The sequence below is a fragment of the Tamandua tetradactyla genome, chromosome 21 (assembly GCF_023851605.1).
Source record: "Tamandua tetradactyla isolate mTamTet1 chromosome 21, mTamTet1.pri, whole genome shotgun sequence".
In the NCBI taxonomy this organism is placed as follows: Eukaryota; Metazoa; Chordata; class Mammalia; order Pilosa; family Myrmecophagidae; genus Tamandua; species Tamandua tetradactyla.
The window spans coordinates 6,898,645-6,926,629 of record NC_135347.1 but is presented as its reverse complement, the minus strand read 5'-3'; the positions used below and the strand labels follow the sequence as shown (position 1 = coordinate 6,926,629).

Sequence of the window (27,985 nt, the reverse complement as noted above, 5' to 3'; positions counted from 1 at the left end):
AGAGAAGGCCAGCAGACTTCATCCTCTGCCCTCCCAGCTGAGAGAGAAACTCTGAACATCATCTGTCTTAAGATACCAGGATATTGTTCCCTGAATGCCTTACATTTACATAGCCCTGTCTTAATTTTGACATTTTCATGGTCTTAGAATGGTAAACTTACAACTTAATAAAATCCCCTTTTTAAAAGCTGTTCTGTTTCTAGTATATCACATTCTGGCAGGTTACTAACTAAAACACATACCTTCCAGAAGTATGACATTGTAGATTTGGGAGAATGTGGGCACTTCTTGTTAGCATTCCACAGTGAACTTTGCCCTGTGCCCAAATCTTCTGTCTATGCCCTTTACATGACAAAGTGAACCAACCTTACTAAATATAGATATATGCATATATATATTTATAAAATGCACTTTAAAAATTCTACATTCACTAAGCTTAAGGGGCTAGTGCTACCAACAATGAAAAAATATATAATAGAAATTCTGCAATCTAAGAAAATGAAATATATAAACAAATAATTATAAAACCTAACAGTATATATTAATTATTCTATGAATCCGATAAACAATAGCTGCCATAGAATTTCAGGATGAAAAGACTACTTAGAGGAGTCATCCAAAATATTTTAAACCTTTTTGTTTTTTTCAAAGATATTTTATATTGACAATCCTGTATTCTGGCCTGCTTTATGTTTTCAACCAAGAAGCAAATTCAAAAGAATTGGTCCTCTGGAGAAAGTCAAAGGCTAGTCATCTGTGAAGAGGTGCTTTCTTCACATTTCACACCTGTTTATGCTTCAGGCTACCCTCGGGAGCCAGAATGTTCTAGTTTTGTTTTAACTCTTACAATTGTACATTTTGGAGCAGGTATCACTTTACACCTCCTTTAGGTTTTGATATTGCTTTGTGATAAGCTTAAAATAACAATCAAATAATTACCCTGGAAAGTGTAAATGCAAATAAACAACTGCCAATTATGTCTGATTTGTCAAATTTACAACAGAAGCTAAGAAGAAAATGTGGCCTTGTCAATGTCCCCATTTTATCACATCTTCTACTTGGAATTTCCTCAAGTTCAGCATAGGGATGGAGTGGAATTATAAGGGTTAAGTGCCTCTAATTTTTATTAAATGCTTTTGTTTAAGAGGTCCAATTACACATATGAATTCACTCATTCAGCAAATAAATGCTTATTCAATGAACTTATCATTGCCTATACAAAGTTAGACATACAAAGTTTACAGTTTAGCAGGGTTGACAGGCTGTAGACATTTTAAACAAATAAATATACAATTAAAATCATTATAATACTATCAAGGAAAATACAGTCAAGGAGATTCATGGGAGGAATAAATTTAGATTGTCACTCAGCGTTGGTTTCTCTGTGGAAGACACTTCAACTAAGGTTTGAATAATGGATAGGAGCGGCCCAGATGAAGAGTGGACATACCAGCATGCATGAAGAAAGAAGATGCAGAATTTGGAGGATCAGAGGAACAGAACAGAAGTAAACCTGTCTAGAAAAACAAAGAGAACAAGGAGTAGGAGATCCATTAGAAAAGTAGGTGAGGGCCAGACAATACAAGGCCTTGCTGGCCATATATTGATTTTGAATACTTAATACAATTTTACTTCTAGAATAAGTGAAATATTTGTGAACTTTTAATTGTTCTCCTCTCCCTTCCTGTTTTAACTTAAACACTCAGGCTCTGTCCTGTTTTGTCCTTGGAAGTGCAAGATTGATAGGCTCTTTCTTAAAAGTCCGTATTCCCCCAATTGATAACTTATTTGCCAAAACCTTTCTTCATCCAACCTATTTCAGATTAAACCTATTTCCTTTCATTTGAACTCTTACGAAGAGTTCATTTGTAAATTTTCTAAGATGTCAAAAATTAGCAAACAACCTAATATGTTGTTCCATTCATTTACTATTTCAATTCATGTTGCTTTTGAAAATGCTAACATAAAGGAATGGAAAATGTGAGACTTTCAACAAATTGCCAGTGGAAATGAAGGTGATATTGCAGTTGAGAAAAGTTTGGCTTTATCCAATGATCTATCTGTGACCATATCTTAATCCCTAAATGTAAGTGTGTGACCAGTGACTTTTTAAGCAAAGCTCATTTTAAGCAAAGTACAAACACTTCTTTCAGAAGCAGGAATCAAATAAATGTTTCAGGTCTAGGCACTAGGAATAAATGGCTTTTAGCTTAATTTCTTCTCCAAGTCAAGCATTTTAAGGTGGAATTGCTTGGACCATAGGTTATAGGCCAAAAGAAAAGAATGAACAGTAGGACAGGGAATATCATTATTTCCTAATTACTGGTGAGGAAACTGAGGTCTAGTGAGGTCAGAAATCTTATTTAGGTAAACTTCAGTCCCACACTTGTAAGTCCCAAATCCAAGTCCTTGTATTATTTTGTGTTACATACTTGAAAAACAATTTTCTTATAATTCATTGTCCAATATATACATTATCATACAGGATTTATAGATAGTTGAGATGAATGAATTTAAAGAGGATCACTTTTCCTCCCACTTCTCCCTCCTCTGTATGTTAAGTTACATAGAACCTCTTTGCTTTTAACTTTGCCGTGCCTCCCATCATGGGTGGAGTATTCTCTCCCACTACGCTGAATCCTAGGTTCAGCCTTCTGATTTTTTTGGCCAACGATATGTTAGTGGATGTGAAGCTACTACAGGCATTCGACTTTCTTACATACTTTAGCTTTCCCTATGGCCCTGCTGAGCTCCACCATGAGAAGACCCTGGGTACACTAGTTCAAGAATAATGTAGGTGCAAATAGAGCTGGCCTCAAACTACCCTGTGACCTAGAACCAATCAAATCCATCCCCAGCTAATCCCAGCTGATCCACAGATTCATAACAGTGAGTCAATGTTAGTTTTTTTAAAACACTGAGATGTTAAGATTACATAGCAAAAACTAACAAATGCATGATTTCCCAATTTGCCAAACAGTAACAGGGAAAAATAAAAAAGAGATTTTCATATCACAAACTACTGACATTCCACATATAACCATCTTGAATTTTGGTAATTACAAATATATGTATGCTTTGTAATATTCCTCACTTTTACGATAACATTTTATATAAAAGTTAACTTTCTTTTTATAGCATACATATGAAAACAGGTTTCAATACGTATTTAGATGAAATCATGTTTACTCATGATATTCTAATAATATCTACCATTTATTGTGTGCTACTATTATGTGGAAAGCATACTTTATGAGTATTTTATCTATCTTAATCCATACTCCTAACTACCATTTTTAAATTAAAAACTGAGATTCTTATATTTAGTAAATAATAGAAACTGGATTTGAAATAAGAACTCTTTAACTCTAATTCCATGTTTTCTGGTAGGTACTCATAGGTATAAATGGAATCCTTATTCAATGTTACTATCATAAAAAGAAATAGAAATTGAACATTGACTTATGATTTACAGCACTAACAAAAACTATCAGAGAGTAATTTCCTTTTTGTCCAAACAAAACTTACGTTTTTACCAATATTTTCCTTCCTTTCTGGACATGGATTCCATTCTTTCTTACCTTTTCAAATAACCTTCTCATTCACCATACCTTTCCATATTAATCATTTATCCTTCTACATAGCCACCTCAGTTCTTCCTTGTCTTTCCAGCAAATTTCTCAGGTCCCATTGACTCTGAACCCATTCTGGCTGTTTCTTCACCTATTCACTGTAACTGCTCTCTTTAGATGCCCTCATTCAGTTACATGGAGCTAAACATCTCCTTATATTAATTCCACACCCAAAACTCCAAACTCTTCCCTGGGATCTACAAATCAATGTTGCATAGTGACCTCTAAACCAAAATGTTCAATAACCCCCTTGAAACAAAACTGTCAACATACTGTGTCCTTAAGAGGGGGAAAAAACAACTAGAGACAGAAATCTGATTTTTTTTTTAACAGTTATTTATTTATTTATTCATCACATGGGTAGGCACCAGGAAGCGAACCCGGGTCTCCAGCATGCCAGGCAAGAACTCTGCCACTGAGCCACTGTGACCTGCTCAGAAATCTGATTTTTAAACTCCTTTAGTGATAATGATGGACAACAACATGTATAAGAACTGGCATATAATTTGAACAGAATTCTATTTCCATGGCAATATTGGTCTACTTAAGAAAAATAAGGACTATATAAGAAAACTTAACAAAACAAAAATGCCTATTTCATATTGCCGTAATTGTGAGGGATTTAAGTTTCTGTCCCTCATCGAAAAAGTGAAAAGCGTAATGCTATAATTCTATACTTGGTTTATATATAGATATATCTCTTTCTATGCACAAAGTATTTGAGCTTTTATTAGCCATAGAGACAATTAGTCCAGTTCTCTCAATCCTCTCCAACCCCATAAAATGACAGGACTACTTCGATTTCATCTAGATATTTTTCCATCTGGGAAAAGAAAACGTCTACTTGTGCAACTTATTAACTAAACTGGTATTATTGCTGTATATATAATTATGATTTGCCTGTGATATATGACTGATAACATTTAAAATTTTGTTCTGCATGCAAAACAAAGATAATTGGCTTTACAGAATAGTATGTGCTTTGGCCAAGAAAATTATATGACCTTAGTGCATATGCTGTGAAGAGGAGCTGAACAGACGGATAATATAATTATATTAATAATTTCAGTTTCACAGACAGTCATAAGAGGATAACATTGACTAGCATTTTGTTGGTCAGTTGTGACTTTCAACACATTTTATATATCATCTGGACACATTTTTCTACATTGTGGAAATTGTATTTCTTTTTCAATATTTTGTGATACTGGAAATCCTATATAAATTTAGAATATTATGTTTTTGACATTATTGTTGGCCTTTTTTGTTTCATTTGACTTTTAATTCTGTTGTTTTCTTTCTTTTATAAGTGGTTTGAATTTGATGTGCACCAAATAGTTCATTTTCCTTATGACTTCATACTTTGTTAAGAATGTTTCTGTTCAACGTGAAATTATTTATGTGTTCACAATACATTTAAAATGAGTCATCCATGTAAATTTTAGTTTTTGGTGATTTCATTTTTTTTTCCATTTAATTGCTTGGTGCTTCTGGACTTTGTTTTATTATATGGGGGAAGCTGAACCTTACCTTTGAATTTTTTCCTAACAAGTATCCATTCTTCCCTCACAGTGTGAATTTTCCCCATGTTTTAGTTATTTTTATTTGTATATATTATATACATATATATGTATATGCTTATTTCTATCTATAAATCTCAATGATCTGTTGGCCACTTTTCCTCTAATTGTAATTTTATTATATGTCTTAAGATCTAATAGACACATATATTTTTTCAAAATGTTAGCTCCTTACTCTTTCATTCTTTCAGAAGGAATTCAGGATTATTTCATCAAGATCAAAATAAAATGCAATTAGAATTTTGTTTGAGATTACATTATTTCACCAATATGCATATTTGCTTTTTCTTTAACTTAGATTCCTTTTCTAAATTGAGGCATATCCTTTGATTTCAAGTCTTTTAAGGCACTTAATGGGACAATCTCTTGAATACCAAAGGATCTTGCTGAGATAATATCACAGAGTTTCTTACATACCAATGGATGCGATATGGCTTATAGTTCAAATTGATTTTTTTTATTTGTCATTGGCAGCACATTTCAAACTGTGATCTGATCAGCCTTAGAGAAAACTGAAAGGGCTTCCAGGGCCAATACATTTGTAAAGAGAAGGCAGGAAAGGGAGACTAAAAGATGGCCAAAAAAAAGCTCCAGACCCCTGCTTGAAGCAGAGTTTCATCTTTAATCCGTTTTAGGTACCTGAGGGATTTTTATATTTGCAAAGTCTGTGAGCTTCACTTTTAATTTGTGGCAAACATAGGACTACATTAATAGTTAGTTTGAATATTTGATTATTGCTAGCATCTTAAAATTAATTTTGCATCCTTGAGTGTTATTGGTGATTTTGAAACAGTAGATATGGCACAAGAATTTCCTGCTCACTTAAAATTTAAAGGTAATATTTAAGATTAAAAAATGTATTTAAAAATATCAAGGTATTATTCTGATGTAGTTAGTCTTTGCACAAATTTTTAATATCACTTTGATAGCTTCTATTGTCCTTTAAATTACATTTTTGGAGACATTCAAGTTATTAATATAAAAGTGAATATTCAGTTCCCAATTTCTGCTTATTAAAATCTCCCTTTTCAATTATAATTAAAATTCCATTAGGTTTAATTTATTTTCCCTAATTCTAGAATTGAACACTTATTTCACAGGTTTTCTTATTTTATGTAAGTTTGTTTCATAAATACATATTTTTAGAGCCATGCATATTTTTGTGTTATTATCATTTTAGTTGTTTACAAATACTTTGTAATTGTAGCCTTTTATTTTTGTAAGAATAATTTTTGGTAGGTACTTCAAATTTCTGATTTGGAGGGGTTTTTTTAGCCTTTGTTATAATTTCTAATTTTGTTCCACTGTGATTAGAAAATGAGATTCTTACCATGTATAATTTAGAAAATTAATGGACATTTTCTTTATAGCAAAACGAGTTACTAAGCTCAGGTTCCTCACTTTATTCAATCGTAATCTAAAGAACTTTCTTCTATATAGCCTCAAAATTGTCTTAATCTTTACCGCAAAGGTATTCTTCAGTAAACCAGGCAATCACTCCAAGTCGTACATGAAATGGAATGTCATCCTTCACATGTCTTAATTTTAAAGACATATAAAAGGAAAACAGAAAGAAAGAGAAGAAAAATTTATAAAAGAAAAAGCACTCATCCACCCAAGTTGTAATCTGAAAACTAGCCTGTTTGGCGAAATTAGTTTTCTTTTCAGTATATTGATTCTTCTTTTATATAGATGGTTTTATGCCTCTGTAATGGTAATTAAAGACCCATGAGAGTAAAGTAGTATGCACTATTATTCTTAGCATCATAAAATACCATCCTATTGAATTAGTGCCAGCTATAGGAGTTATTACCTTTATTTACTCTCATTTACTACGTTGAGGTTTTAAAAGCAGTTTTCTGCTTACTTTCCTTGACAGGATATCATGCAAATCAATGTCTTCTCTGACCTGTTGGATGTATTCTACATTCACATATATTTCTGGAAGCAAATGAGTGCTTATATATTGAAGAATGGAAGGACTTCCACCTCCCACATTATGGAAGGAAAATATTTCTGTATTCATTCTAGCTCCGGCCGTATTGTCCCAGACCATTCAATCTGGAGAGTCAGACTATCCAATACTCAAAAATTCCTAAACCAAGGAACATGAGAGCCTGAAAGAGCAACTGTTTTGCAAATGTTACTAAAGATTATGACTTGTAAAATTTATTTTTTCTAGGAACAGCATTTATGTATTTCATCTAAAGATATATACTGCCCAAAATAAAATTTTAAGAAATAAATTGAATTTCTTCTAACATATTGACGATGTGTTAGAAGGCTGTGGGAGTATTTCTATACTTTTTCCCCCCCATTTATGGAGTTGAAAATAGGATGAGGTAGAGTAGTAATGGTTAAACTATGTCCCTGTACTCTAGGAAATTTGTCCAACCTCTTCTAGCATTTGCTTAATCTATGACTCGAAGTGGATCATGGCCCAAATGGGAGCTAGCATTTTTGGTTATCTCAGTGTATGCCCATTTTCTAAGCAGACATAAACAACCAAAGTGTTTTTACTTCATTCTTCTTATTCTATCCCATAGCAAAGAGAAGAGGTGGAATATGTCAGATTGTTGAGCATGAACAGGGCAAAGTCCTGAGTTACAGGGGACTAATACAGTCATATCCTTTACTACATTTATTATTTTTCTAAAAGCAGCTGTCTCTATTCACACATTCCACAATAATACTCAACTGTCTTGCATATAACCAGAAATGCACTAAATCTCTCCAGAATAGGGTACAAGTCCTTGGGTAACAGTCCCTCTTAAACTTGATATCCTATAACTTAAATACTATACCATGAACAATAAATCTTATGTCATATGATAAGGGTATAAGAAAAGAAAACAAGATATTTGCCTTATGTACAAATATAAAAATATTCATAACAAAGCAAGGAAGAAATATCCATACCATTAGAGTCCTCCTTTCTGTAACTAGTCACATAGTCATAGTTTATATTTCTCACTACCTTCTTCCACTACCCATTCCATGTTCCCTTTACCCTCAGCAAGCATTTCAGCTGGCCATGATTCTTTGCCTGGTGGGGTGACCCAAATCTTCACACCTGAATTCTCTGGGCCATTGGTAGTGCTGCCTGGATTGGGCTGCTGCAGTTTCCCTTGCCTTTAATCAGAGGGCATAGTAGTACTAAGAGATCCCCTAGGGGATCTCCTGTATTCCAGGAAAACTCTTCTTTACCTCCATTGCATAGTTGCGGTCCTACTTCTCTCTTTCTTCCCTGTTGATTTAGAGGTATGAGAAGTCCAAAGTGGCCAGTTGGAAGCCTTAACTTCCAGTTTGATGGAATCATTGCTGTGTCTCCTGGTAGGAACACTCCTTTTGGATCTAAGATGTGTAGACCAGAAAAGCTTAAGGTTTCAGGGATAGGAAGCAAAAATTTTTCTAGTGGATCACTAGGGATGATAGTGAGTGGTGCCACTCCCATTTCCACCCCTTGATTCCTGAACCCATGAATCCTGGCTATGGAAGAAATAGCACCATACAGCGGACGCCAATTTAAAGCATGTACAGCTTCCTGAAGAACATGTACCACCCTACTGTTAACATCATATAATAGTGGGTACATTTGTTCTAGTTCATGAAAGAACATCCTTATATTTGTGCTATTAACCACAGTCATCATCCACAATAAGGTTCACTATGTTAAACAGTCCCATATTTTATCCTCTAGTTTTCCTTCTAGTTACATACACAACCATAAAATTCCCTGTTCAACCACATTCACACACATAATTCAGCACTATAAATTATACACACAATAATGTGCTATCATCTCCCCAGTCCCTCTCCAAACATTTATAATCAACCTAATAAAAAATTATGCACACATTAAACCAGAGCTCCCCTTCTTCTACTCTCATTCAATCTCCTAATGACGTAAATTCTAGATTTTAACTAGTTTGCTTATTATAATTAAATCTATTAGTGAGGTCACATGATATCTGTTCTTTATGTCTGGCTTATTTCACTTAATATCATATCCTCAAAATATATTCATGTTGTGGCATGCATCAGGGACTTCATTCCTTCTTACAACTGAATAATATTCCATCATAGGTATATACCATGTTTTGTTTATCCATTCATTGGCTGATGGATACTTGCGTTGCTCCCATCTTTTGGCAATTGTAAATAATGCCATTATGAACATTGGTGTGCAAATGTCTGTTCTCATTTGTGCTTTCAGTTCTTCTGGATGTAAATCCAGCAGTGGGATTATCAGGTCATATGGCAATTCTATACTCAGTTTCCTAACCACCAAACTGTCTTCCACAATGGCTACACCATTTTAGATTCCCTCCAGCAGGAATGAATGTTCCTGTTTTTCCACATCCTGTCTAACACTTGCAGTTTTCTGTTTTTTAAATAGTGATTCCTTCTAGTAGGTGTGAGATGGTATCTCATTGTGGTTTTGATTTGCATTTCCCTAATAACTAGTGATGTTGAGCATATTTTCATGTGTATTTTAGCCATTTGTAGTTCCTCTTTGGAGAAATGTTTTTAAAGTCTTTTGTTTGGTTGGTTGTCTTTTTCTAATTGATTTGTAGGATTTCTTTATATATTTTGGATATTAATCCCTGATCAGATATGTGGTTCCCAAATATTTACTCCCATTGAGTAGGTTGTTTTTTCACTTTTTTAAAAAGTCCTTTGAAGCACAAAAGTATTGAATTTTGAGGAGGCCCCATTTGTGTATTTTTGTTGTTGTTGCTTATGTTCTGGATATGAAGTCTAAGAAAGCATTGGCTACCACAAGGAAAATGCTTCTCTACAATTTCTTCTAGGTGTTTTATGCTCCTGGCTTTTATATTTACAGCAATTCTGCAATAACAGCCCATTCCCAGCAAGCTTAAAATGGTACGTCTTTCAACATAGTGGAAAGATATAATTCTCATAGCTTATTAGTCCCTTAGTTAATGAATTAATAATTGTGCCAATAAGATATTTTAACTGAAATATGGTACAATAGGTGATCTAACAGAAATAGATACTGACTTCCAGGAGAATGGTAACAGTTACACAGTGACTATATAGGACCTTAGAGTATATATTCAATATAAGAATCATAGTAGATGGACGTAAAGAGCAAATATGCATATAACTTTAAAGTTTTTAGAAAGAAACAATATCAACATTTTAAGGAGGAAATATTAAGATCCCTGTTCTAGTTTGAAAGGATTTACGTACCATAGAAAATTCATAGTTTAATCCTAATCCCTCCTGTGGAGGCAATCTTTCTTTTAATCCCTGTTAAATACTATAGGTTGGAACCGTGATTAGATTATCTCCATGGAGACGTGATGCACCCAATTGTGGGTATTAATTACAAGGAGATGTGACTCCACCCATTCCAGGTGGGTCTTGATTAATTTGTGGGAATCCTTTAAAAGAAGCAATCATTTTTGAAAGAGCCATGAAACTGAGAATGACAAGATTCTGAGAACAGTAGAGCCATGAGGCCAAGAGTCCACACAGCCAGAGACCTCTGGAGATGAAGAAGGAAAATGCCCCTGGGGGGCTTCATGAAACAAGACATCTGGAGTTAAAGCTAGCAGACATCATCACGTTCACCATGTGCCTTTCCAGTTGAGAGAGAAATCCTGAACTTCAACGGCCTTTCTTGAGTGAAAGTGACCTCTTGTTGGTACCTTAATTTGGACATTTTTATAGACTGCTTTAATTGGGACATTTTCACAGCCTTAGAACTGTCAACTAGCAATTTATTCAATTCCCCTTTTTAGAAAAGCCATGGTATATTGCATTCTGGTGGCTAGCAAACTAGAACAATCCCTTAAAAGCAACATATAAATTTTGTGTATTTATTTATAGTTCAAAAATACAACATTTAAGTTCCACAATGCACCAACCACTGTCTTAGGTGCCAGGAATACAATGATTAATGTTTCTGTGCTTGCCTTCAAAGAACACTTATTCTCTTGGGGAAAATTTGACGTTAAAAATATAATTACAATTCAATTTCAAATGCGATACAGATAAGGATCAGAGAGGATGAGTTTAGGAACTCTGAGGGAGTCAAGAAAAATTTTACAGAGGGATAAACTTGTATGAGAAGGCAAAAGGGGATTTGGGGTTCACAAGTCAGAAAAAGAAATTCCAGAGAAATGCATGGAGTTTTGAAAGAACAAGACTTACACAATCAAAAACCTGGTAGTTCATATGACTAATGTAGAGAATAAACGGAAGAAGTTGGAGGAGTAGTTAACACTCTCTGCAGTGATAAATCACAGTAATGATCTTGGGGATCCTTGTTAATAGTTCTCAAGTTCCAGTTTACTAACGCACACAATCCTTTTATATTTTTTGATGTGGCCTTTGGTTAGATATCATTTACAAAATAAGGATATAAACCTTTATTCTTAAATTGCTAACGAATTTTAGGCTTATATAGAAATCATATCAAATCCTTCCTGGGCACCTATCAAGATGATCTTATGATTTTTCTTCTCTTTCTACTATCATAGAGTATATTAAAAGATTTCTGAAGATTGTTGATATAAAACATTACATTTTTAGGGTAGACCAAGATGGCTCAGCAGGCAGAGTTCTCGCCTGCCATGCTGGAGACCCGGGTTCAATTCCTGGTGCCTGCCCATGAAAATATATATATATATTACATTTCTGAAATAAACTAAATAAACTATATTATTCATAAGTATTTAATGCTTATGTGTGTGCTGATATTCATGCAACTATTTAGGATTTTTCATCCATGTGCATAAAGCAAAGTTGACTCACACTTCATATTTTCTGCTTAATATTTACTGATTTTGGAAAAAAGGGAAGAGATCAACTTGGAATCAGATCCTTCAGCCCCAGCTACCCTAGCAGATAGTATGTGGCTCAAACATGAACAACCCAAAAATCATTGTATGATTCCACTGCATGGAACCAAAGCACCAAAAGACAAGGGTAAAGTTGCCCCAGGGATTGGAAAGCTGTCAGAACTCTCTCTCTACCTTTTTCACCTATCAGAAACCACCTTCCCTGGGAACTCTGGATTTGCATTCTTAAAAGTCGTCATCACTTCAGGAAAGGAAATTTACCCATTCCCCTCAATGACAACTGGAAGCATTAGAGGAATGACCCAGAGTGGGTCCCTTTGGGCTCTGAATCAGGGTGATGAGGAATCCGAACTCACAGCGTATGAAGGCCTAGACCTCTTTAAGTCAGAGATTTGTGATTCCAGTAAGAAATACCCAGCTGTAGTGCAGGAGGCCATATTCACAAGAGGAACATGGTCATTTAAAAAAGGAAATTTGTATCTACTAAAACCAACCCATAGGTGTCTGGGTGGTTCAGTGGTAGAATACTCACCTTCCATGCAGGAGACCTGGGTTTGATTCCCAGACCATGCACCCCTCAAAAAAACAAAACCAATCCATCTATTTTTTACAGTAAAAAAATAATGATTATTTCAATAGATACCTATCATGAGACTGGATGAAGGCATAGAAGATTATGAGAGCTTTTTCTTGGTCTTATTCCTCATCCCCCAGGAGCTAAAGTATTCATCTAACTAAATGTTGGTGCCATGATCCAGTCCTCTCTCTTCACTGTTTGGACATTTCAATGTTATTTACTTTCCATCCTATTTTACTCATGAAATATTTAGTAAGTTTAGTACAAAGAATAGCATATCCAGTTATAATACTTCAGAGTAAGTTTAGTGACTTAGTCTGGCTACTCACAACAATTCATTCTTTCCATCCGCTCTGCACATGAAAACAATCAACTGCCACATTCAATGTGAATTTTCCCCTACTCTAATGAAAGCCAAAAGGGAATACATTTACATGTGTGAATTATATACTAACAGAGAATAAATACAGAGCATATTTTAAAATAAGAATCATTTTAATTTAGCCAAGGCCAAAGTACCATATGATTTATTGTGGGGAAAAAACAAAACTTTAATTTACATTAGAGTAAAAGAAAATGTACAATTCCAAGTTTCTTGGTGCGGCCAGAAAGATGTAGCATTCAATACATTTTTTTTCCCACAGGTTCATAAATGCAAAGCATTTTCCTCTTTTTTTGCTGTTGTAATTATTCCATGCAGATCATTATTAGAAATCCTCCAAGAAAAAAGACTGCAACATCATTTACTTTTTCTGGACAAAGTATGCTAATGATCTGAAACGAAATCGATGATGTTTGTGTAGGAAAAAATGTAAAACTCTAAATTAAAAAATGGAAAATAGAACCTTCCTTATTGCCTTCATAATATCTTAAAGCCTTTTTTATGTATAGTTAAACAGTGGAAGGAAGAAAACAAACTTCAGATGACATCTAGAGCAACAAATGTTTCAGTCACAACACATTTTTAAGAACGTCAATAAAAATAGTTTCTACTTAACTCATTTCTGCTCATATACAAATTACTCAAACTGAGTCTCTCTAATCTTGCTTTGAGATGATGAGATATTATAATTTGGGGAAAATTGAATATAATAAAGATGTCTTTTGTTGTAAGAGGAATGAAAATTCATTACTTTTTCTTTTAAAAGTCCTCTTATGTATCAATATATTTTTATTTGCTTGGTGCTATCTTTATATTCTACTGGGCTCCCAGAAGCAATTACTGGTATTTGAAATCATGTTTTTCTTCTTCAAGGCACACATAACATATATAAAATTATTTATTACATATATAATTGGAAGTCAAAACAGATTCCAATTCATAAGAGACCAATAAAATCCCGCTTCTGATTTTATAACCATTTTCCTTTTGAAAAGACAATAAAAATTTTGTGAGCAATTTGTGTATTATATTCAGTGATATAATCCTAAATAATGAAATTTTTTAGTTGTTCCTCAGATGGGATGACAGCATACTCAATGAAAAAATACCTATTGTTATATTAAGTATATGAGGAAGTAAATGACAGTAACATTTTACCTGAAGATTTTTTCTTGTTTTTTTAATTTGGCATAATTCTGGCATAGAGTCAAGCTGAAGGATTTTGTTTTGTAAGCCAAAAAGTCATAACTTGGATACAAAGTAGAAAACAGAAGTTTTGAGTCATTATTATTATATGCCACTGAATATTAAATCAGAATGTTAAATCAGTTTGATCTAATCTTCTTGTGTAGACAAAACCTCAAAGTTTCATCACCCACTGGCAATTAATGAAAGTTCCAGTTGATTCACGTTGTAGTCAAAACTTGGTATTACCAATGCCTTAATTTTAACCATTCTGATGGTATATAGTAGTATCACACTGTAATTTTTAATTTGTATTTCTCTAATGAGTATGTTCACGAAAATTGTTTTATATGCATATTGGAAATTTGTATGTCTTCTATTATGAAGTCCAATATTTAGTCCATTTTATTTTTACAAAATACAGCTTAGTTTTCTTTTCCAATTCTTATTTTAAGGTGCTCAGAAGATGTTATTTACACCAAGTGTTCTGGTTTGCTAGCTGCTGGAATGCAACACACCAGAGACAGACTGGCTTTTAGTAAAAGGGGATTTATTTTGTTAGTTCTTCAGAGGAAAGGCAGCTAACTTTCCACTGAAGTTTTTTCTTATGTGGGAAGGCACAAGATGGTCTCTGCTGGCCTTCTCTCCAGGCCCCTGGGTTCCAACAACTCTCCCCGGGGTGACTTCTTTCTGCATCTCCAAAGGCCTGGGCTGAGCTGCGAGTGCTGAGATGAGGAATGCTGAGCTGCTTAGGCTGTGCTGAGTTGCGCTTTCTCATTTAAGCACCAGCCAATTAAGTCAAATGTCATTCATTACAGCAGGCACACCTCCTAGCCGACTGCAGATGTAAATCGGCAACAGATGAGGTTCACGTACCATTGGCTCATGGCCACAGCAACAGAACTAGGTGCCTTCACCTGCCCAAGTTGACAACTGAATCTAACTACCACACCAAGGAAACAATTTTTTTGTCTATATTGTCTTCTAAGAGTTTTATAATTTTAGCTTTTACATTTAGATCTATGATCCATCTCAAATTAATTTTATGTGTGGAGTGATTGATTTTTTTATCCTTACAGATATCCAGTTATCTATGAATAATACATTGAAAATGCATTATTTTCCCCATTGATGCCTTGGCATCTTTGTTAAATATCAATCATCCATATACAGATAGATTTATTTTGGACTCTATTCTGCTTCATTGATCTACATGTCTACCCTTTTACCAAAACCACATCTTTGATTAATATAACTTTATAATAAATCTTAAAATCAGCTGTATGCCTTCCAAATTTGTTCTTCTCTTTAATATTATTTTGACTATATTAGTCTGTTTTCATTTACAAATAAATTTTAGAAAAAGTCTGCTAGAATTTTTATTGTGATTGCATTGAATATATCAGCCAATTTGAGAATTGGCCTCTGTATTAGGTTTCCCAGAGATATGGAACCAATAAAATGTGTGTGTGCATGAATGTAAATTTTCAGAGATTTATTATAGGAATTGGCTCACACTATCTTGGGGATGGCAAGTCTGAATTCCATATGCCAGACTGCAAGTTGTAAACTCAAAGGTGAAGTTGAATTTCTCAGGAGAAGATGACAGGCTGAAGTAGAGGCAGAAATTCTTCTGACTTCTGAAATACTGAAATCTAGCTTCAACTTATTGGATGAGTAGTCCCTACTTGTTGAGGACAGTCTTATAATTATTGTAGATGCAATCAGCCATAGATGCAGTCAATTGATGTAAACCCTTCTACAAAATACCCTTACAATAACACTCAGGCCAGGGTTTGCTTGATTAAACAACTGGGTACCATAAGCTAAGTTAACGCACGATATTAGTCATCACAGCATCTTAACACCATCCAGGTTTCTTATCCATGAACATAGAAACTCTCCTTTTATGTAGTTCTTCTTTAATATTTTTCAGCAAGGTGGTATAAATTTCAGCTTAGCTATTTGGATACTTTTTAAAAATTTATTTCTGTTGTATAGTTTTACCTCATACTATAAGGAAACTGATTTTTAATTAAATATGCAAATTTATCTGATAATATAAAAAATAAAATTGATCTTTGTATTAACGTTATGTTCTGAAACTTTCTTATTAGTTTGCTAAGGCTGCCAGAATTCAATACACCAGTGATGGATTGGCTTTTATAAAGGAGATTTATTTAGTTACAAATTTATAGTTCCTTGGAGGAAAGGCAGCTGACTTCCTTCTGGTTTCTCTGTCACATAGGAAGGCACATGATGACATCTGATGGCATTCTCTCCAAGTTTCTAGGTTCAAATAGCTTTCTTATCTCCAAATGTCTGGGTCTGAGCTCAAGGCTCTGAACTGAGGTGTGCCGAGCTCGGCTGGGCTGCACTAAACTAAGCTACTTCTCTCTCTTCTCACTCTCTTTTTAAACCTCTAGCTAATCAAATTAAACATCACTCATTGTGGAAGGCACTCCCCTTAGCTAAATGCAGATGTAGTTGGCCATAGATGAAATCCACATGCTGTGGATTTAAGTCCACAGCAACAGAATAACTGGACAACATCACCAGGCCAAGTTGACACCTGAATCTAACTACCACTCCTTCAAAATTTACTTTGTATTTCAGGTAATATTTTGTAGACTCCTCCACGCTTTTTAACTAAAGAATTGTGTCTTCTAAAAGCAGTGAAAATTCTATTCCATCTGTGGTACCTTGGAGCTATTATGTACCCCAGAAAAGGCCATGTTCTTTTAATCCATTCCCCTGAGTGTAAACCTTTTGGTTAGGTTATTTCAAATGAGATGTGACCCATCCTATTCAAGGTGGGTCTTTTTACTGGAGTCCTTTATGAGAGAATAAAAGATACAGAAAATCCCTGGAGGAACTAGGAGTGAGCCCACAGGAGCTCAGAGAGGAAGGCATTAGAACCAGAAGATGAAAGCAACAAAACCCAGGAGCAAAGGACCAACAGACGCCAGCCACGTGCCTGCCTTCCCAAGTGACAGAGGTGTCACAGATGCTAGCAGCCTTTCTTCAGAGTCCTGTTGATGCCTTAAGTTGAACATTTTCATGGCCTAAGAAAACTTTAAATTGTAGGTTAATAAAACCCCATTGTAAAAGCAAACCCATGTCTAGTATATTGCATTCTGGCAGCTTTAACAAAACAAAAACCTTCCTTTCTGGATTTTGTGCATTTTATTTTATTTTATTTTATTACTTTTATTTCAAAGGTTAGCTCCTTCATACAATGTCAAACAGAAGTGATGAAAAATAACATCTCTTCTTGTTAATGTTTTTAAAAACAGATTTCAATAGTTTAACAGCAAAAGTTAAGCTAGTTATGGGTTATTTATAATCTTTGTCATTTTAAGAAAGTCTATTTCTAGGTTGATTTCTTCTAATGAATAGGGATTGAATTTTTTCAAGTGACATTTTTTTCTAATTCTATTGAAAGGATCATGAGTTTCTCCTTTATTCACTGGTATATATCGATTTTCAAATGTTACAGAAACCTTGCATTCTAGGGATAAACCTGTTTGGTCACAAAGTATATCTTTTTTCATATATTTCTGGATATGACTTGTTAAAAATTTTTGCATCTTGTTTATTATTTCTGATGTACATGGTGTACAGTTTTCTTTTTATTATAATTTGAGGGGTTTTTCTTCATAAAATTAGTTTGAGGGGTTCCTTCCTCTATTACCTTCTGAAAAAATTCAGAATTGCATTATTTTTTTCTTTAGGTGTTTTTTTAATAACCTACCATTATGACATCTAGTTCTGGAACTCTCTTTGTGGGAATGCTTCAAACTAGAAATTCAGTTTATTTAATAGATATAGACTATTCACGTTATTTGCTTCTTATCTGAGGTTTAGTAGTTTGAATCTTTCAATAATTTGACCATTCTACCTTATTTGTCAGTTGTGTTGGCAAAAATTCTGTTCTTTCATTTTCCATTTATGTCTCAGTAGAATGTGTATTGATATCCCTTCTTTCATTCCTGATACTGGTTAGTGTTTTGTAATTTTTTTTTCCCTTGGCTAGTTTAATAATGGTTCAACAACTTTAATATTTGTTAACAACCAGTTTTGGCTTTAAGTTTTTCTATTGCCTATTTTCTTTGTAGCTTTTTAATCTTAATCTTTATTAATTCCTCCTTTGGGCATACTCTGAATTTATGTTACTGCAATTTACCTAGCTTCTTGTGGGATAATCTTAGGTATTTGATTTTAAGTATTTCTTCTTTGTTAATATAAGTATTTAATGGTATAAATTTTCCACTCAATAATACTTTAGCTGCATATTATGTTATGTAGAATTTCCACATTCATTTAATTTTTAATTTTTTTTTTGCCTGATGTGTTAAGAAGCATATTAATTTTAAAGAATTTTGAATTTTCCTAGATATCTTATTGTTATTAGTTCCTATTTTTTTCTTTGGTTCTAGAGTATTCTCTGTATAATTTCATTCCATTTAAATATTAAGAATTGTTTTATGGCCCAGCATATGGTCTAACATAATGGTTTTGTTTGGTTCCTTGGTTGATATTTGGAATTAACTTTTCTTGCATAAGAATTTTCCAAGTCAATTAGGCAATTTTGTGCATATGTGTATATCCTATAAAAAAAAGAATAGCTTAATTTGCATGTATAAGGTTTTGACCAAGGGATAAGTAGAACAAGATAAGATATGATTTTTATGTAACCAAGAAACGCACTGTCAAAAGTATTTTGAAACTAGCAATATTATGGTTTTTCTGAGCATTTTGGATGAAATAAAATGCCTATAAGTGAAAGAGTATCAAATAAATTTGGTGATTATTGCTAGTTTCTGGATTTACTTCCCTCAATTTGAGAAAATTTGATACTAATTCCAACAAGAAAATCATTCCAATCATCAAGTGATTGATAATCGTTTGTTTTTCATCCAAACTGAAGGAGGAACTACTTAATTTGTCAATTGATAAGATTATTGGAAATAATTGTGTTGAGAGATTTCCAGGTGATGTTGACATACAAATAGGAAGAAATCTGAATAATTAAATGACATTTTGATAACAAAAATCATATTCTTATTTAATGTTATATGGAAACATTTTACTGGACTTCTGCTAATCTTAAAAATGGATGGGATGGGATTAGAAAGGGTGCATTTTAATGTCCATACCTACACTGTGGGGTAGTCATTATTGGTTTACCAGTTGTGAACATTATAAAACACTAACTGGAGAGACAGAGATTCTTGGTGGGACTCCTATTTCTTGCTTGGATTGACAAAGTTGGCCACAGCTTACGAGTATATCTATGTTCGGACATATGGAGTAAGGAAATGACAGTGGTATCATGGAAGTAAAACATGTGGCAGTACAAACTAATTCCACTCTCCCAGAAGAGGTAGCATTACTCAAAGACTGAAAAAATTAAAAGCAAAGTAAAGGCATACTACTGGAGAATAGCATGTGTTCTAGTTTGCTAGCTGCCGGAATGCAACACACCAGAAACGGATTGGCTTTTAATAAAAGGGGATTTATTTTGTTAGTTCTTCAGAGGAAAGGCAGCTAACTTTCCACTGAGGTTCTTTCTTACGTGGAAGGCACAGGATGGTCTCTCCTGGTCTTCTCTCCAGGCCCCTGGGTTCCAACAACTCTCCCCAGGGTGACTTCTTTCTGCATCTCCAAAGGCCTGGACTGAGCTGCGAGTGCGGAGATGAGGAATGCTGAGCTGCTTAGGCTGTGCTGCTTTGCGCTCTCTCATTTAAGCACCAGCCAATTAAGTCAAACGTCACTCATTGCAGGAGACACGCCTCCTAGCTGACTGCAGATGCAATTAGCAACAGATGAGGTTCATATACCGTTGGCTTATGTCCGCAGCAACAAGACTAGGTATGCTCACCTGGCCAAGTTGACAACAGAATCTAACTAACACAGCATGTAGCAAATGGAAAAGTCTATGTGAATCCGAAGGCATGGAAATTTTATCAGTGACAATTTCCGTCCAGGAATCTGCTTAGGCTATCTCATCTCAGCACATATATTAATAATAAAAACATGCAGACATTACCCTATAAAAGAGAAAGCCCCTTATCTTTTACAATTTAGTTGTATCAGTATTCAGGGTGAAATTTTCTGTCCTAATCTTCCATGATATCATGTAAGCAATATTTTCTTGGGACAAATTTTGCACCCTACCACTCATCCACACAGCAAAACTAACTTGTCTTATTGAGGAATTTAAAATAATTTGGGGACAGTTTTATTCTAAACTAAAGGATCCCACTCACTGCACACAAATTTTCCCTATCAGTAATAGCTCCTTTACTATATTAATCAATATAATTTCATAAATTTTTATTAGTTTTGAGTTATTAAAATTTTTCATTGCAGTTAAGACATAGTACTGAGTTTATTTTAAATTTTCAAACTAAAATTTGGCATAAAGCTTTCTTCATATCTATCCCCTACCGGTGAGTGGCTTTCTTGGTTTGGCATGGTTGGGGGGGGATGCATTTAAGATAAAGAGAAAAACTATAGATATTTGCCTGCATGACAAAGTGGTTAAAGTAATCGTCTTATGCCAACACCCATACAGTTTGCCTGTTTCAATTACACAAACTTATAGGCTATGGAGTTCATGGAGTTGACACCACATGTCATGTCTCACTCCAAAGCAGTTGCTTTGGCAATGGTATTTCTTTGCAAGATTAGCTACAGTTTGGGGCTCTTCTCCAACAAGTAGTATTATACTCTATTCTGCTGGAGTACATCTTCCTTGCCTTCTATATTACAGTCATCCCCTCAAGATTGCTGCCTCAATTTTGAATCAGTTATGCAAGTGGACATGTCTGGAATCCATCCGGTCTAACTTTAGGGAACTGGTCTTCTTCACCCATATTCCAATAGCAGCTGCCCAATTGCTGTGTGAAATACCAACACTCCCTTGCATGGATGCCCCAGTGTATATGTTAAAAGCACTTCTATTGGAACCAATTCCAAGGAAAGGAGAAGCACCCCCCCTTCTCTCTTGCATTAGAAACAATGTACTTCTTTCCATGACAAAATTATTTTTCACAAGGTCCACTTATCACTTGTATCACCTGGGGGTAAATGAGTGCTGGCAGAGCTGGCTCTCACACAGCTCCCCAAGCCTGGAAGAGAGGAAGCTTGTCATAGTTGTTGGCCAGTGCCTGAACTTAGATTGCAGGTTCCTATTGCCTTTTAGACACAAGGATCATGAGTATCTTGTTGAATAGTAGCAAAACCACACCACACACACACACACACACACACACACACACACACACCAAATACACACCTGAATCTCAGCAGCTCTGCCTTGTTCCCCAGCACCTCAGCAGTTACAACTGGGGACGGGGCAGCAACAACTTCTGACTGCTACAATTTCCAGCCAAGAAGATAATCTGACTATCCACTGCATGTATATGAGAATACGGGATAGATTCGGGCACAAGAAGGAATTTTGGATTTGTCACTGTTATTAGATGAAATATCAGCTTTGTTTAAGGGCAAACACTGAAAACTTCACAATTTTGTCTGAAATCTTAGAATTTATCTGTGTACAAATACAAACCATTTCCAAGGAATACTTCATATCTTGCCAGACCCTGGAGACAAGAATTGAAAAGGCCCTGTAATCCTTCCAATTCAGTGGAATGTGTTCTAAAGCACATTGTTTTCTATATCAAGAGGCTTTTCAGAAACCTCACTGTTTTCAAGGAAGAAAAAAAAATGTCTAATCAAAACAAAATGTAAAATGAGAGCTCTGGGCCCTTATATATTTAACTGTGTCTGAAACTTTCTGATCTGAGTTTGCTTGTGATATTCTTTTCATTATCACCAACCTGCTCTGTACTTCTTTTTTTTTTTTGCATGGGCAGGCACCGGGAATCGAACCCGGGTCTCCGGCATGGCAGGTGAGAACTCTACCTGATGAGCCGCCATGGCCCACCCCTGTACTTCATTTTTAACAATAACAATAAAAAAGAGAGGCAAAATTCTAAACTACTTTCATGTCATTTCACATTGCCCTATGCTATATCTAATCTTGCCTTTCTCTGACCCTGCAGACCCACAGTAGAGCAAGTATTCATTGCAGTGATTTCCTACCTCTTTATAGGGACCAAGATAGATTCCAGAGCATAGCCTTTAGAAATACATTAGAAGTTATGTCACATCAGGAATCCTGTCCTTCATTTTTAAATTCTCTTTATTTTCCCATTAGCATGTATGAGATTTTTGTGTTTTACTTCGCAGCTATTTATTAAGGATAGCAGGTTAGGTCATATTTTTTGCCCACATTGTCCCCCAATTTTCAGACAAAGAAAGAATTGTCAGTTAGCATGGCTTTATCTTTCCCTAAGAGTTCCTGTCTACTAAGAGACACATGGCACCCAAGAATCAACGCACCCATTTATATCAACCCAGGAATGATGAACAGTGAGTGATACTCAGTTCTTATGGATCAAGGACTGTATCATGGTTTACTGAATCATAATCCCTTTGGTTATCACTTCCATGGATAATGATTTCCTGCCTTGATTAATTTTTGGGAAATTGCCTAGCAAAGCAACTGACTCATTACAGATTCTCTTATAATTCTATATTCCAGGATCTATAAAGATATCTTGGGGAAAGTAGCGAAGTCAATATTCATTTTGTTTATTTTGCATTCTTCATTATTTTTTATACCAAAGCCAAGAGTTCCACTTCCATTAAAATCTATAATTGAAGCATTAGTGTATGTCATATACAGTATTAAACAATTAAAACATACATGATATTTTCTCATTAGTTTGGTCCATATCTTTTCATTTGTTTGGCCTCCATCTCGGCAATTTCCTCATATTATTTTCATTCCATGGTAGAATGAATGGAATGACTGTCCTGCTGCAGTCCTTAAGGTGTCAGTGCCAAGATAGAAGTGATAAAACTAGAAAGCAAGTGGGCCCCTCAGCCCCACAGGTATTTCTAAATGTACCTTAAATATACAGACACAATATTCTCATCCTTTAATAAGAGTAGCATATAGTTTATTGTTCAAATTAGGACAGTTTTGAGGGGGGAAGGGGTATATCATTAATACTTATTCCAAAGCATGAATAAACAAGTACTGTCTTAGGTATACTAGAAATAGGTTCACGAGCTCTCTTAGTTTGTCAGACTGCTGGGGTTGGCTTAAACAATGGAAATTTATAGGCTTAAAAAAGTTTTTAACTAGGAGAAGTCCAAATATGAGGCACTAATGAGGTGATGCTTTCTCCCCTCATCTCCTTGGAGTTCCTTGGCTATCCCTGCCACACATCACATGGAGATCTCTTCTTTCTCTTCCAGTTCTACCGACTTCCAACTTCTGGCTCCTCCCTGTGATTTTCTCTATGTTTGAATTTCTGTTGCTTATAAAGGACTCCAGCAATAGAGATTAAGGCTCATCTTCATTCAGCTGGGGCACACCTTAACTAAAATAACATCAAGCGAGAACCCTATTTATAAGACTCATACTCACAGTAGTGTGGATTGAGAACGTGTCTAAACTGGGCTACATAATTCAATCTACCACAGTGGCCTGAAGCCTACCTCATCATTTCTTACATTATTGACTGCCTTACTTGTGGTCAGTCCTGAGATTCAGAGCCAGAGAAAGCCCCTCTTCTTTTTAAAAGCCTATTAAAACATAACATATCTCTCTTTCTTTGTTGAATAAACTCTTCTACTCCCAGAAAGGTTTTTGTGAAATATATCCATGAAGAAGTCTTCTTTATCCTCTCCCCGCCCAGCCAAGTTCAGTGACCCATCACTCTGCTCCTTTGGCAATCCTTTACCTAACAGTTCAGTGACAAGTTGCAGTGACTCCCTTCCACATCAAATACTTGTAAATTCTCCCAGAACTCAGCACATAGTACAGCACATATTAAGTGCTGGAAAATTTGGTGAACCTTATATAGAAGAACTACTATTGTCATAATGTCAAATTGAAAGAAAGGGTAGATAATCATGTAGTTAAAAAAAATTAGTGGAAAATTAAGAGAAAGATGTGTAAAAGTTACAGATTATTAATAAGACCAAGATTTATAAAATTTGCAAACATATTTTTTTAAACATGAGTCAGAGCCACTGTGCTGGTTTGAAAGGAAGCATGCCCCCTAAGAAAAGCCATGCTTAAATATAAATTCCAGTTCATAAAGGTAGAATAATCTCTATTCAATATTGTATGTTTGAAACTGCAATGAGATCATCTCCCTGGTTGATGTGATTTAGTTAAGAATGGTTGTTAAACTGGATTAGGGGATGACATGTCTCCACCCATTTGAGTGGGTCTTGATTAGTTTCTGAAGTCCTATGAAAGAGGAAACATTTTGGAGAATGAGAGATTCAGAGAGATTCAGAGAGAGCAACACTACAAAGCAGAGAGTCCACCAGCCAGCGACCTTTGGAGATGAAGAAGGAAGACACCTCCCAGGGAGCTTCATGAAATAGGAAGCCAGGAGAGAAAGCTAGCAGATGATGCCATGTTCGCCATGTGCCCTTCCAGCTGAGAGAGAAGCCCTGACTGTGTTTGCCATGTGCCTTCTCACTTGAGAGAGAAACCCTGAACTTCATCGGCCTTCCTAAACCAAGGTATCTTTCCCCAGATGCCTTAAATTGGACATGTCTATAGACTTGTTTTAATTGGGACATTTTCTCGGCCTTAGAACTATAAACTAGCAACTTATTAAATCCCTCTTTTTAAAAGCCATTCCGTTTCTGGTATATTGCATTCCAGCAGCTAGCAAACTAGAACAGCCACCATGATTAATAAATCATTGACTATGCAGTGCAAATTAGCCAGAGTTGACTACATGTTACAGCTGCTGATATGGACCACATCTCCTCCTATGGTTAAAACTCCCCTTTAGCCATTGATCATACCTTATTGTAAACAATAATCAGATCAGTAGTGAGCATTAGTAGGTACTCCAAAATTATCTGTCAATTCACTTAATAGTCTTGGTAATACATATTTTTAATATGGACAGAAAATTAATCCTAAATCTAGACAGAATTCAGTCCTAATGAATTAATTCCATAGCTGAATTCAACTAAAATATGCACATATCTTGCAAAAGGCCACTTGAATATGAATTTTAAAAATACCAAGCATGTATAAAGTTAAATAATTAAAAAAACATTATCAGATATGAATAAAACATTTAGGACTTGAAAATGTTAGTCTTGGGCATGTGAAAGGCAGAGAGAGCAAGAAAACTACTGTTCATTCTGATTAAGGCAGATGTGCTCTGATTTCTAAAATGTGAACAAATATAAAATTCCCTGGAGTGTAGAAATTTGGGTTTATGTACCAGAAAAAATAAAATACACCCGTTTTGAGAATTTGTTTTCCAGCATAAGAGTGGAAGTAATGAACATCCTGGAGATTTTGCAGATTTGAAGACATTAATGAAGATCATGAATTTGTAAATGAGTATGTACATAAAGCATATTTACAGAAAACTTAAGTTTAAGCCTGAAAGAAAAAATAAAAGGCAAATATCTCAGTCAGCTCATTTATAATGTATCCGCCACATACCAGACAACTTGCTCTGCACAGAAAACCTTGAAATGAATAAAATTCAGAATTTAATCTCAAGTCTTTACAGCTAGTATTGCTGACATTTCACATTTTACCAAATAGTCATTCTTTCCTTACCTCCTAAACCCTCTGCAAAGAAAAGTTTCCTAGTAACTAACTTTTTTCAAAAACAAAAGGTTCTTTTCACTACTGATTTCTAGCTATACTGAAGTGTGACAGTTACATGTTGTGAATGGCAAATATTATTGGCATTTTGGAGACCAGTGTTCTAGTTTGCTAGCTGCCAGAATGCAACACACCAGAGACGGATTGGCTTTCAATAAGGGAATTTATTCAGCTAACATATAGTTCTTCAGAGGAAAGGCAGCCAACTTTCAAGTGAGGTTCTTTCTTATGTGGGAAGGCACAGGGTGATCTCTGTGGGCCTTCTCTCCAGGCTTCTGGGTTCCAACAACTTTCACCAGGGTGATTCCTTTCTGCATCTCCAAAGACCTAGGCTAAGCTGCGAGTGCTGAGGTGAGGTATGCTGAGCTGCTTGGGCTGTGCTATGTTAAGCTCTCTCATTTAAGCACTAGCCAATGAAATCGAACATCATTCACTGCAGCAGGCATGCCTCCTAGACGACTGTAGATGTAATCAGCAACAGATGAGATTCACATGCCATTGGCGCATGTCCACAGCAATAGAAGTAGGCACCTTCAGCTGGCCAAGTCAAGTTGACACCTGAACCTAACTCCCACAACTAGGTAGAGTTAATCCCACAGAAATGATTACAAAAATGTAAAGTGAAAGTAAGTTGTGGCTAGGAAAACCAAAGGAATATCGCACATATCCAGGAAAATAGAACCAAAGCATGAAGGTGGAAATCAAAACTACCATCCAACTCTGCCCTAAGACAGGTCATACAATGCACAATCATATTTCCTTTTTTTGGGTAGGTAGAGTCAGTCATTGTCCCTCTCTCCAGGACTGCAATGATTGACATTATTTTGCAAACCAGAAGTCCATTTTCCACTACTCAAGAAAAATATCATTGTGCTGAGATGCATCTGTTTGGGAAATACCTTTAAAATAACCACCGTCAGTATACAACCTTGATTTTAGAAAAATTTCACCTATAATAGAAAGAAAAGTACATGCATGTAGGGACAAGGCTTTGTCCTCTTTGCACTATGCACTGAAGATTAGTATTATGGCAGCCACAAGACATTTAGAGGCTCCTTTTTCATCCCAACAGGACAGGGTAGAAAATGACTCATTTCTTTATGCATAAAATAATTTGCTATGAAGAAATCAATATTTATTTCTCCTGAATCATCTCTAATTCAGGTAGACATACATTTGTTGAACATATAGTTCAAAGTAGTGAAGGTTTCTTGCTATGTCTTATGTAAGAGTGACTTTATCTGGTTCTTTGATAACCACATTGAGGCCTGCTAAGAGATAGATACACTAGGATATACAAAAACTATGTCAAAATATAATAATAATCACAATAATCAAATTTAAACGTGTAATATGATGTTTGTTTCTATGACAGTGCTCTCTGCAGTTAGTAAGTTCTCAAGGTAGAAGCATAAAAATGGATACAATTCTAAACTATAATACTGTACATATTTTTGGGTGATTCAGAAGCCTAATTTCCATGAGATCTTTCCCATGGAAAGGAACTACCTGGAATAAGAGCAGTATTCTGAAATGAATCAGAGGTTCCCCAAATTCCACAGTGACTTATGTTTGTATAACATTTCACCATCTTCAGTGCTCACATATTATACCCAAATGATCCTGACAGTCAAGAAATATTGACAAAGTAATTACTGCCACATGAATTTTATTCAGACAAAATGGAAGCCCAAGAATTTGTCTTAAAATAATATTAATAGGTAATATCCACTGACCTCTGTGATTGTCTTTATTCCCAGAAATAGAACTTGAGGAAAACATTTATGTGCTAGTATATTACTGAGGGGGAGAAAAGCACAAACACAGAGTTCGATGAACATTAGCAATTAATATCATTCAAAGGAATATTACAAAATACCTATAATAAATAATGAAAAGGAGAATACATCATTCAAAAACTCTCTGAACACAATGAAAGTAATGCCTAAAGTATATGTGTGCTTTTATAGGATATGTGCATATACTATAGTATATGTGTGCATAGTGCATGTATGATTTTATGATATTTATGTGCTTTTAAAGTATATATATGCTT

The 27,985-nt window shown here is 35.0% G+C and overlaps 1 long non-coding RNA gene across 7 annotated transcripts in view; it reads right to left on the bottom strand.

Moving 5' to 3' along the window:
- Positions 1–27,985, bottom strand: part of LOC143665441 (uncharacterized) — a 359,913-nt gene that overhangs the window by 266,746 nt on the left and 65,182 nt on the right. The window lies entirely within an intron of this gene.